Consider the following 13448-nt stretch of genomic DNA (forward strand, 5'->3'; position numbering starts at 1 on the left):
GGTGGAAGCCAAAGGAGTCCTTGTCCTGGCCTCTTCCCGTGCTAGCAGTGCTTGGGTTCTTCCGGTTCTCCTTCTCCATCCAGGCCCTCCCTTCAAGGTCCCGAGGCCGTCGATTTGGGGCACGAAAGAGGTGTAAATACAGGCTGCCCCTTGTGTTACTCGACTCTCCACCCCTTCCCCCAAACGCTTTGTGTGTTTCCAGCAATATCGGGTGGTAGGTAAGAGCACCTGTCCAGGGCTGGCTTCAGTGCTGGTTCCAGTAGTTAATGGCTTGTGTCCAATCTCAGAGCCTGTTTCCTCCTTTATGAAGGGGGGATGACAGTAATATCAGCCTCCATTGGCTATTTTGGGGAATGGAACGAGAGAGGTAGTGCTTCTTCCAGTGCCTGACACATGGTTAGATGCTCCTTAAATGTTGGCTACTTTTCTGATTGTCCCAGCAGAGGGAGGCTGGCTCTCCTCACATCTACTTTATTGGGAGACCCTCTCCCACCTTCGTGGCCACCCTGGGTGCCTCCTAGGTAGACTTTCAGAGCCACAGCAGTTGGAGGTGCAGTCTGCCCCCGCTGACAAGTTGGAAGATCCTCTGGTCAGCCGTGAAACACTATATGGAGATGGCATTGTTGAGGGCAGGCTCCCCAGACACGACTCTGACACGTGGATCCAGCTCTGGGTAGAAATCCTTTTTTTTTTTTTTTCCCCCTAAGTCACAGATATGCCTGGCCCTCATGAGTTAAGTGCCTTTCCGCCCTCTCCTCCTTCCGTGTGCATGTTAGGTATTTGTGCCAGGTGACTTCTGCCTCAGCAACAGAATTTCTCTGGGCTAGCTGCAGTGCAGAGCAGTCCAGTCCTGCACGAAGCTCACGATAGGATCTCTGCTGAGTGGGGGATATTGCATTGGTAACTGGACTGGCTCTGGCTGTCTCAGGTCTGCAGGTGGCACAGGGAACGTTTCCTAGGAGACTCCAGAAACAGCATAAAGAAAAGTAGGTATGTTCCCCCCATTCCCCGCCCTCTCTCTTTTTTTTTTTTTTGAGACCCTTTAAACCCTGATACGTCCCAAGTTAAAAACATTACACATTTACCTGAAGTTAAAACATGGCTCAGGGTAGCATTCTCCCTCTCTGGAATAAATGATTAGTCAACTTGTTCCTTTGTTATGTTCCTGAAACAACCCTCCCACCCCCACCCCATTTCCTCTCTTGAAGGTTTCCCTGGTGGTTTGTATGCCACATGGCTGCAGTGGATTACCTAGAGCTCTTTTCCCATCCCCCTCGCGTGGCACATTGGTTAGGCTCTGTTCTGTTTCTCTGGTCTTGCCAGTTTGAGCTGGCACTGAGCCTGTGAAGATGTTCTCTCTCTCTCTCTTAATGGTATTGAGATTGCAGCCTTTTGCCTTCTTTTAGCTCTGCTTACTCAGTCTTGAATTTTAAGCACTTCATTGGAATCAAACCCACCTAGATTGTAGCATATGCCATAAGAGCCTTTTCCAACAAAACTGTAGGTGAAAGACAGGAATGTGTTTTATTAAGAGGACCAAATCCTTTCCTTTCTTTTAATATAAACTTCTTCGTGTACTGGGAGAGAAAGATGATTAAGTCGCAGGAGGCATGAGTAGAAAGCTCTTACCTAAACTCTGCTAAAGGAAAAATAAACCAGTCTTCCCTTTGCCCTTTTAGGTTTGGATAACCTAAAGGCTTATTATTAAATAACACCAAAGAATTTTAGTAATGGCATTTTCCCCCCACTTCTTTCAAAAATATCTTGGCAACTGGCCATTGCTCAATTAAGTTTCTTGGTTGCAAAACGCAGCCTTACCTTGCTCTTCAAGACCTCCAGCCCCACTGGTTCTTTTGCTTTGCTGTAGTTCCTTGTGCACAAATCCTGCCACTCTGCAAGTCTCCATTGGGTATCTGCGTAGTAATTTCTCATGAAGACGCTCTTTGTCTCTCTGTGTGAGGCCGATTTGAATGTCCCTGAATTTAGTTGGCAGTGTGGAGCTGTGGCACAGATTGACAGAGGAATGACTCAAAACCAGTTGTCTGGGCTGTCGCCTCTGGCATGGAAAGCAGCAGAACAGAAGTGAGTTTCTGACCTCAGCTGTCCTATCATGACCACTAGGTGGCTTTCCCTGAGAAGGAGGGTTGAGAAGGGGGCAGGGAGGGAAGCAGATTTGATCTTGGTGGTCTGACTTCCTTTTCCGTGGGATTCGAGCCTTCACCGCTGTTTTCCAGGTTTTCTCTTTCTCCTTGGGCCTAGAGGAAGGCCAGCAGGGCCTCCTCTTCTGCGTGACTGTTTCTGGCCTAGGCTCTTTCTAACCTCAGCTTCCTGTCTCTTGGTTCTAGCTGCCTAACTCTCCCTGGTACACTCTGTGCCTTTTTTTTTTTTTTTTTTGGTTTGGTTTCCTGTTGAACTGCTGTCTCCCAGCTGTTTCCAGATGAGGTTCAACAGCTCTTTGGGGGAGGAACTAAGTGCAAGGGAAGTTGTGGCTATTTTTTCCCTAATCCTGTGAAGTGGTCCAGGGATTCTGAGTATGATCTGTTCCTGAACATGCAAAGTCTTGAACTCCTAAAGGGTCTTTGGCAAGACAGACTCTGAATGAGGGAATAGGGTGTTTGAGAAATGGGGACTATGTGTGAGTGCACCCAGTGGCCTGCCTGGGTGACAGTGCCAGGGGGATTCCAGCTCCATATCTGGCCTTAGCATCCACGTCCTTCCTGCTCTGTGATGCTAAGTAGCCCCACAACAGAACTTCTTGATTTGATCCTACAATGTGTGCTCAGTTACTGGGCCGTTCTGGAGGGGAAGAAGTTGCCTTTCTCCAAGGCGGAGTTAGGGGATAGAGGATGGGGGAAGAGCCCAGGGTTTACCTTTTCAAAGCCTTCCTGTCTGCCCCCTGTAAAACGGGGAGAATAGAACTGCCCAATAAAACTGCCCGGCAGGGTGGATGTGAGGATTAATTGATAGAATGTCGTGAATGTGCCTAACACCTGGCAGGCAGGAGGAACTCACAGGCAGAGTCCAGTTCTCTGTCCTGACCCTGCTGATGTTTAGGAGGACCAAGATTCCTCAGTATAAGCTGAGATTCAGTATAAGATGAAGGAAGTAACGGGTCTGACTGGGGTCTTTCAGTGTGGTTTTCAAATGCCTGCTTGGCAAATACTAAATAGATGCATTCTTGCTTTGCCCATGCTTCCCAAGCTCCACAATGGAGCTATGTACTCTAGAACATAGCTCATGGTTCTTGCCCTCTTAGCATTTTAAGGAATGTCACACATGTAACTCACCCACACAGATTCTGATCACATCTAGTAGATAGTTTTTTTGTGGTTGGTTTTGGTTTCATTTCTCCATCTTTTTATGCAGTACCTAATAAGAATCCTAGGTATAAATGTCTCTGGAGGGCAAGAGATGGTCTTTCTATGTATTTAGGGATAAGCAGTTCTTTCTGGACAGTGCGTTTCTGCTGAAGTGGATATCTGAGGAGATCTTTTAATTCGTACCTGTAAGATAGCGTTGGGATACAGATTTCCAAAATCTACTCCTATACACGTATGCTCTGTATAGTAACCTGTGCTCCTGTCCCATGGTGGGAGTCTCTTGCCTGACTCAAGGAATTGCCAGGATTAAAGGTTTGGAACATGGTATCCTCCAATGGATAGGTTACCAGTAGAGGTACTTTCTAATGTTAGGCATGGTAACTAGTTGTAAATGGGAACTGTGCACACAAATGACTAAATTTACTCTTCTGCAGCATGCCAAGGATAAGCAGGTTTTCTTTCACTCTTTTCAGTATTTGATCATTATATAGTGTGCACTGAGGGGCGTGCGCTGAGGTGGGAACGAGGGCTGCAGAGATGAGAAAGACCGTCTCTGTCCTTGAGGAGCTCACAAACTAGGGAGTAGGGGACAGATAAACAGACGGTGGTAGAATAATTAGCAAGGGCTGTGATAACAAATGTGAAATATGAGCCAGCTCTTAGGGCCATACTGAGATTGAGTGTGTGTGTGAGTGTGTTTACATAATTGCTATCAATGTGGACAGTTTGCCCTGACATCAGGGTTTAATACTTACCTCCCCTTCCCCATGTTAACTGTCCACAATTAAGGACCATATTCCCCAGCAGGAAGCCCCAGTGTTCCTTTTCTCTGTCTTCTTCCCTTGAGTAATTGGAAGCAGATTTCCTTTTCACAGAGAGGCTGATTTGCTAATTGCCATCCTGATGGAAGGGCAGAAAAAGTTGATAATATTAGGAATAACTTGGGAAAAGAGGTTAGAGGATAAAGTGGAGGGAGTTTATTTGCAAGGGTGGAAGAAGGGACTTGTGCTAATTGAGCTCTCCTGTGTCCTGGATTTTCTTTACGTGGTCTTTGTTTTTTTTTTAAGATTTTATTTATTTTTTTTTGAGAGAGAACATGCACAAGTGGTGGGGAGGGGCAGAGGGAGATGCCCATTCCCCTCTGAGCAGTGAGCCTGAGGACAAAGGCATGAGGCTCCAGCCCAGGGTCCTGGGATCATGACCTGAGCCGAAGCAGACACTGAACTAAGCCCCCCGGGCGCCCCTCTCTTTATGCGATCCTAAGCAACTCTCACAATAGCCTTCTCAGGTGGGTGGTGGTTGAGTCCTCATTTTTCATATTAAACAAATATCCCCCTCCCCAAATTTAGAAGGTAATTTGCCCTGTTGCTCAGGTGAAGCAACTTGTCCAAGGCAATGTCTGTGGGGCTGAAAAGTTGCCTCTCTCATCTGTTCCACAAAAGCCTGCGGCCCTGTTAGGAGGCGAGAGTGCCAGTCCCTCTAAAGCCGAGGTGGTTTTAGGCTGCTCGGAGCCCTTCCAGGTGCTGCCCTTCCCCACTGATGGACTCTCACCCATCCTTCCAGACTCAGCTCAAGCACTCTTGTCCTACTAGGACTTTGCAAAGGGCGCGTGTGCCACATTGCTCGGTAAATCCGTGACACCGTGGATTCTGCCCGCTCTTGTTATGTAGACCTGACTTGGCACCATTCATGCTGTCTTCAGCATTGACTTTCCCACAGGGCCTGACAGTGTCTGGCGCATACTAGGTGATTAAGAAATACTTGTGGCATTGAAAAGGGAAGCTCAGGGACCTGGAAGCCAACATCATAAACTTGCTCTTGGCAGTCTTGTTTATCTTCACCTGTGCAAAGATAAACACAAACTCTGTGGGGTGGTGCTTCAGACGACATTGGTGTGCAGTGGGACAACAGGCTGAGTGCTTCTGTTGACTGGTATTTGTATCGTGGCCCACATGGACTGTGGAGCAGATTAATGACACCCCTTCTCCCGCAATATTCATGTGGTAATCCCCAGAACCTGTGACTATGAATCAAGGTTGCTAATCAGGTACCTTTAAAATGGAGACATTAGGGTTGCCTGGGGGTCTCTGTACGTTAAATGTCTGCCTTCGACTCAGGTCATGATCTCAGGGTTCTGGGATCAAGTTCTGCTTGAGGCTTCTTGCTCAGTGGGGAGTCTGCTTCTCCCTCTGCCTGCTTTTCCCTCTCTGCTTGTGTTCTCTCTCTCTCTGACAAATAAATAAATAATGTCTTTAAAAAAACAAAATGAAGAGATTATTTTGGATTAACTGGGTGGACCCACTGTAATCACAAAGGTCCTTAAAAATAGGAGAGGAGGGGCGCCTGGGTGGCTCAGTGGGTTAAGCCTCTGCGTTCAGCTCAGGTTGTGATCTCGGGGTCCTGGGATCGAGCCTCACATTGGGCTCTTTGCTCAGTGGAGAACTTGCTTCTCCCCCTCTCTCTCTGCCTGCCTCTCTGCCTACTTGTGATCTCTGTCTGTCAAATAAATAAATAAATAATCTTAAAAAAAAAAAATAGGAGAGGAAATCAGAGAGAAGCAGAGAGAGCAGCAGAAGCCCTGGCCTGATTAGTTGCTGGCCCTGAAGACAGAGGCGGGGCTGTGTGCTAAGGAATGTTGGTGCCTCCAAATGCTGTAAAAGGCAGGAAAACATATTCTCCCCTAGTACTTTAGAGGGAATCCAGCCCTGCCAACAGCTTGATTTTTAGCCCAATGAGACCCATGTCAGACTTCTGATCCCCGGAACTATAAGATAAGAAATAGGTGGTGTTCTAGGGCTCATTTTGGTGTCATTTATTATAGCAGCCTTAGGAAACTAATACAGCCTGGTTTGAAATGTTCCTTGAGGTCATGTTTTTAAGTAACCCAGCTTCTATAAAGGCATTTTCAGCTCTTCAACTGCAGGAGAGCATAGCAGCTCACCTTGGAATTCTGTCGAGTTATACAGGCTATAGTAGGCACCAGTGCAGGGGATCCAGTGATAGGAGGGTCCAGTTATATCAGGAAAAACCTGTAAAATGGGTCTTACCCTTAGTACAATCCGAGAACAGGGTATTATAGAGAGTTAACTTTACTTATTTTTAAGGATTCATACAATGATGAAAAATTCAGCGTGAGCTCCCATTCTCTTGGATACAATATGTGCAGTTCGGACAGCAAATATCTTAGGTGATGTTTTCCATCTTTTGTTGAAATTCTGTTTATAGTTAGAAATCCAGGCCCCAGGACTTGCATTTTATTTAGACAGATCTCTTGGGATCAGGATCATGGATCAGGGACCTTCTTGTGCTCACCCGGGTAATGGGGGCTGATTACAAGGATCAGGAAAGGTGCTGGGAATCTTGTGATGATTCCGGGATTCTTAGGACCGCCTGACTTCAGTGCAGGCTGGAGCCAAGTTCCAGGCGGCTCTGGGTCCTCGGCATAGGGAGCTTGTCCTCCTTTCCTGTTTCACCCTGTGAAATGAGTCGGCTCTTCTCAGGCTCTGCTTTCCTTTGCAGTCTTTCTTAGCCCCCTGCCAGCTGGCTCGCTCACCTGCAGCCTGTTTATTCTCTGCGTCTAAGCTTCTGCTTAGCGGAGCTTTGGCATCTGCCTGACTGGCGCTTGCCCGTGGCCTGTGTTTCAGATAGAGCCCTTGCTTAGAGCTTCCTGTTACCACTGCCCCTTGCCAGTCGCCTAACTAAGCCCCACGGCCTCTAATTAATCTGTTTGAGGGGGAGGTTATCTGTCCCCTCCCTCTCTGAGCAGAACCTCACAGGCCCCAGAGCACGGGTCTGGCTGTGGTCTTTGGGCTGGCTCCTCCTTCCTTCCAGAAATTATTAGTCATGCCTCTGTTGGGTGCTAGGCACAGCTCTAGCCTTGGTGATCCAGTAGTAGCTGAGGAAAATCAGTCATCCTCCCTCATGAGTTTGTATTCTAGTAAGGCAGATCGGTAAGCAGAGTGATGTATGTTGTCAGTGCAGTGGAGAACACAAAACAAGATGAAGGAAGGAGAGTGCTGCGGGGCTGGGGGAGGGTGGGCAGACCCTCTGTCTCCCTGGTCAGAGGAGTCTTCTGAGGAGGTGACGTTTTAGGTTGAGCTGAAACCCGAGTTGTGAGTAGGCGCGAGCCATGGATAGGCCTCCCATGCAGTAGAAGAGCCTGAGGTGAAGGCCCAAGGTGGAATGAACTTGGCACACTGTGGGACTAGAAGGGAGGCCAGTGTGGCTAGAATGTTGAGGGCAGGAAGAGTGGTAGGAGATAAGACTCAAGAGGCAAGGGGCCTTGTTGGCCATGGGGGGACATTAGGGTCTTGTGCTCGCTGTTCTGGGGGATACGGCTCGTTGAGGCCGCTCTGTGGAGAAGGGTTGATAGGAGGCAGGAGTACCACTAGGGAGGCTGTGGAGCCTCTCTCAGACTAGCATGGCAGCCTTGGAGGTGAGAACTGGATGGATTCAAGGCGGGTTTGGAACTTGCCAAGGGATTGGACATGGAGGATTAAAGAAAGGCCAGCATCGCCATGACTGGGAGGTTTTGGCTGAGGAAGGCCCAGTCGCCTGCAGTGGCAGGACACTGGTGTGCTGTGCACTGAACTTGTCTGCCGTGGATGCCCTGTGGCTGGAGCTGTGGGAGGGGCAGCTCCCCAAGAGGAGGCTGTGAGGGGGCTGTCAGTATGGGGGGCCCTTGGGTTCAGCAAGGTGCTCACTACTGCTGAAGCAGTCCTCGCAGAGCCTTGGCCAGTCTCTAGTCCGTGCTGTTCCATCCTGCCTCCCAGACCACCACTGCCTCTTGAGGAGGCAGCTGCGGATGGGAGGTTTTGGATGTTCGAGCTGGCATTCGGAAGGTAGTGTTTTTTTCCTGCGAAATATATGTTATCGTATATCCCAAGATATTTTTGCTCAGCTGTGTCTGGTTGTGGTAGAGGAACACTGCCCAATCTTAAATGCTCTAACGAAACTTCTCTAAATCTAGCATTCCAGAAAAATCGTCTGGAAGGAGCCAGTTTAAAAGGGGAGTTCTAGGAAGGCGTCCAAGATCTGGAAAAACAATTCCAGAAACAGGATTTCTTGCTCTTCGCTTTTGAATCTCAGGAGTGAAGAAAAAGAATCTAACAGCGAGGAATAAAGCTCAGCAGTAAGAGCTCATAAGGAGACAGCAACGAGAGCCGGTGCCTGCTGGAAACAAGTTTGGGTTTCGGGTGCAGTGAGCGAGAAACCGTGAGGATTTAGGTAGCGTAGCTTTGCTGTTGAGGAATAGTCTGAGAGTAGGAGGGTCTGTTCTGAACGCTAGTTACAGCTCCTTCCCCCCGTGGCTTGTGGGCCTAGGAAGGAATGGGGCCTCTTTTGGTTTGTCACCATGAGATAAACTCGGGCATCAAAACAAAAAAAGCTTCTTATGTAAAAAGTAGGGGCATTAACTTAGTTTCTAGATATTTACCCAATAACCGAGTTTCTGAAAGAACACCCTGAGGAACTTTATCCTGTGCTCACCTCTAAGAAATACAAGTGCCTCTGCTGACATATGGTCTCCGGCCCGTGGTTACCTTGTCTCCTGATGGGCAGCGGGGACCTGCCCTGATTGCTTGATACTGAGCTTTTTAGAGGAAGTTAATTTATAAATCCCTTTTATTTATTAAAATGAAACACTTTGAAAAAAAATGAAACACTTTGAATTCTTCAAACAACATATGATTGTATTGATTTGCTATTGTGAACAACTCTTTTCTAGTTGAGTAGCAAGCAGGGTCTTTTAAAATGCCTTCTTTGCTCTTTAAATTATCAAACAGGTTTTTTTTTTTTTTTAAAGATTTTATTTATTTATTTGTCAGAGAGAGAGTGAGCACAGGCAGACAGAGAGGCAGGCAGAGGCAGAGGGAGAAGCAGGCTCCCTGCCGAGCAAGGAGCCCGATGTGGGACTCGATCCCAGGACGCTGGGATCATGACCTGAGCTGAAGGCAGCTGCTTAACCAACTGAGCCACCCAGGCGTCCCCAAACAGGTTTTTCTTTGTCTTGAAGCAGGTCTCTTTTAGCCACTTGCACCGACAAGTTTTTATTGTTGTTTTTTAGCAACGTTACTGAAGTATAATTTATATACAGTAAAACATACTCATCTTTTTTTTTTTTTTAAGATTTTTATTTTTGTTTATTTATTAGAAAAAGAGGAGAGAGAGAGAGTTTGAGGTGGGGGGAGGAACAAAGGGAGAGGGACAGGCAGACTCCCTGCTAGGCCGGAATCTGAGATGGGCTCAGTCCCATAACGTTGAGATCTTGGCCTGAGCCGATATCAAAAGTCAGACGCCTAGCTGACTGAGCCACCCAGGTGCCCCAAAACACACTCATCTTAAGTATACCATTCATTGATTTATTGTTGTGCTGTCGTTTTCCCAGTCCAGTTCTAGAACTGGCTTCCATCACCCGACTGAAATCCTGCCCCTTGATGTTTAATCCCAGTTCCTACGTTAGCCCCAGATGCACTCTGATCTGCTTTCTGTGTCTCTAGATTTGCGTTTTCTGGACAGTTTCATATAAATGGAACCATTTACATCTGGCTTTTGTCACTCAGCATCCTGTTTTCAAGGTTCATCCATGGTGTGTATTTTACTTACAATATATTTTATTCTTTGTGATTGCTGAATAGTATTCTTGGTTTTAACATACCACATTTATTTATCCATTCATGACAGACATGTTTTTGAAGGAAGCCTAGTACCTCCATCATTTGGGTCTTGATTTTTCATTCCCTGTAATAAAATTCTCATGCAGATCGAGATGGGAACTTTCTTCTAAGGTGAGAATAGGAACTGGCAGTGCATGTGGTGGGAAGATATTTGGTTTGGATGCTACTGGACAGTGGTATCACTGGTTGGTAACATACCACAGCCCCTCTAAGTCACTGTGTCTCTAACTGGGGGAAAAAAAGGCAAGGGTTGGGGAAGAGCCGGTATGTGCAGCATGATGAACCTCAGAAACACTGTGCTGAGTGAAATAAGCCTTACTCTGAAGAGTATATACGATCTCATTTATATGAGGTTCTAGAATAGGTGAAACTAAGGTGAAGAAAAATCACACCAGTACCTGCCTCTGAGGGAGGTTGGAGAGGGGCTGACTGGAAAGAGGCACAAGAGAACTTCCTAGGATGGTGGTAATCTTGGTAGGGGATCGTGTATATATTTGTCAGAACTCTTTGAATAAGAACAGTACGCTTAAAATTTGTACATTTTTTTCCTGTAAATCTAACCAAAAGCAACAGGAATCATTGACAAATATGGAACCCTGGTTGATGGTGTGCATGCTGGTATGCTAAGGACAAAGTGTACAGATGTCTGTGTCTTACTCCGAAGTGCTTTAAGATAGTGGTGCTTGAGCCTCCTGGCCTCAGGTCCCCTTCGTGCTCTTAAATATTGAAAACCCCAAAGAGCTTTTGTTTGTGTGGATTATATCTGTTAATGTTTTCCATATTAGAAATGAAAACTGAGGGACGCCTGGGTGGCGCAGTTGGTTGGACGACTGCCTTCGGCTCAGGGCGTGATCCTGGAGTCCCGGGATCGAGTCCCACATCAGGCTCCCAGCTCCATGGGGAGTCTGCTTCACTCTCTGACCTTCTCCTCGCTCATGCTCTTTCTCACTGTCTCTCTCTCAAATAAATAAATAAAATCCTTAAAAAAAAAATAGAAATGAAAACTGAGAAAATGTAAAAATATTTGGTAAGCATTAAAAAAAATAATGAACCCATTTGGGTCAACTTAGCGGTTAACAGTTTTGTAGAAAATAACAGTTCTCAAGTAGCGCCTGGGTGGCTCAGTGGGTTAAAGCCTTTCGGCTCAGGTCATGGCCCCAGGGTCCTGGGGTCCAGCCCCGCATCGGGCTCTCTGCTCAGCAGGGAGCCTGCTTCTCCCCCCACCCCTTGGCCTTTCTGCCTACTTGTGATCTCTGTCTGTCAAATAAATAAATAAGGTATTTAAAAAAAAAGAAAGAAAGAAAGAAAGAAAAGAACTGTTCTCCGAAAAAAACGAGCCCTTCTTTTTTTTTTTTTTTTTTTTTTTTTAAAGATTTCATTTATTTGACAGACAGAGATCACAAGTAGGCAAAGAGGCAGGCAGAGAGAGAGAGGAGGGGAAGCAGGCTCTCCGCTGAGCAGAGAGCCCAGTGTGGGGCTCGAACCCAGGACCCTGGGATCACGACCTGGGCTGAAGGCAGAGGCTTTAACCCACTGAGCCACCCAGGTGCCCCCGAGCCCTTCTTTTTAATGTTTAGCTAATGTTTAGTTGGAAGACAGCTGGATGCTCGTATCTACGTTCATCTGTTGCAGTATCATATGCCTGGAAAACTTCACTGTATCCTCTTGAGAAAATGAGAGTGAAAAATGAAAGAGCCTCTTAGTATTATTTTGAAAATAGTTTTGATATCATGGACCCCCAGAAGGGCCTCACAGATCACTTTGAGGTCTGGGGTCTCCAGATCACTTTGAGAACCACTGCTCAAAAATAAATAAGATGGATAGTTGGATAGATCAACTCGTGATAAAGTAAATATATCCAAGTGTTAATTGTAACATCCAAGTTGTAGGTACACAGGTGTGCAGCATATTTTTTTTTCTTCAGTTTTTCTGTATATGTGAAAATCTTCACATTGTTAGCAAAATGAGAAAAATGCGTTTATTTAAAGAATGACCCCCAAGGCGTTATCACGGAAAAATAGATATTTTGAACAATATTGAAGACAACCTTTGGAATGAAGTACTGATCTATGCTACAACCAGGAGGAGCCTTGAAACCTTATGCTAAGAAGCCAGACACAAAAGCCCACCTGTTGTGATCTCATTTATATGAAATGTCCAGATTAGGCAACTCATAAAACAGAAAGTGGAGTAGCGGTTGCCATGGGGATAGAAGAATGGATGGGCCCAGCTAATGGGTGTGGGGTTTCTAAAGGAGTGATGTACATGTTCTAAAATCAGAGAATGGTAAAGATTATGCAACCCTGTGAATGTACTAAATACCAACGAACACTTTTTTTTTTTAAAGATTTTCTTTATTTGAGGGGTGCCTGGGTGGCTCAGTAGGTTAAAGCCTCTGCCTATGGCTCAGGTCATGATCTCAGCGTCCTGGGATCGAGTCCCACATTGGGCTCTCTGCTTGGCGGGGAGCCTGCTTCCCCCTCTCTATCTGCCAGCCTCTCTACCTACTTGTGATCTCTCTCTCTGTGTCAAGTAAATAAATAAAATCTTTAAAAAAAAAAAAAAGGTTTTCTTTATTTGGGAGAGAGAGTAAGAGAGCATGAGAGGGGAGAAGGTCAGAGGGAGCAGACTCCCCATGGAGCTGGGAGCCCGATGCAGGACTGGATCCCGGGACTCTGGGATCATGACCTGGGCCAAAGGCAGTCCCTTAACCAGTTGAGCCACCCAGGCACCCCACCAATGAACACTTTTAAAGGGAAAATTTTATGGCATGGAAATTATGTCCCAATAGAACTGTTACTTAAAAAATACTTAAGGGGCGCCTGGGTGGCTCAATGGGTTGAAGCCTCTGCCTTCGGCTCAGGTCATGATCCCAGGGTGTGGGATCGAGCCCCACATCGGGCTCTCTGCTCAGCGGGGAGCCTGCTTCCTCCTCTCTCTCTGCCTGCTTCTCTGCCTACTTGTGATCTCTCTCTGTCAAATAAATAAACAAAATCTTAAAAAAAAAATACTTAAAACACTTTAGGTTTTCAACATTATCTTTAGGAAATCTTACTTGGGAAACTCTGGACTACGTGATCTTGAAGATCTTAAATATGTCAGTGTCTAGAAATTTCATAATTTGATATCTCCCCTTCTCTTCTGTGAATCGTAATTGAGAGAATGGTTGGGAAAATGACCTGTCTCTCCAACTTGCCTGATAGCTTGCCAGATCACCCTCTGAGGTTATCCTATTAAGCTCTTTTTCCTCTTAATGTATGAGTCAGGGGTTACAAATATAAATGCCCACAAGGGCCAGGAAGTGGCATGAGCCATCTGTGAGGAAAAGACCTTTTCTACTGTGTATTTACCTTCTTATGATAGTCATGGTTACAGAGAAATTTTTTATTGTGAAAACCCTTGTAAGCATAAACTGTAGTTGAACTTGGCCTCAGTGACAGATGGAAAGGCAATA

At 46.3% G+C, this 13448-nt stretch overlaps 1 protein-coding gene across 1 annotated transcript in view; it reads left to right on the forward strand.

Annotated features, from left to right (window-relative positions):
- Window positions 1–13448, forward strand: part of LOC122903049 (MLX interacting protein) — a 60114-nt gene that overhangs the window by 662 nt on the left and 46004 nt on the right. The gene's annotated exons all lie outside the window — the stretch shown is intronic.

Source organism: Neovison vison, chromosome 3, assembly GCF_020171115.1.
Source record: "Neovison vison isolate M4711 chromosome 3, ASM_NN_V1, whole genome shotgun sequence".
Lineage (NCBI taxonomy): Eukaryota > Metazoa > Chordata > Mammalia > Carnivora > Mustelidae > Neogale > Neogale vison.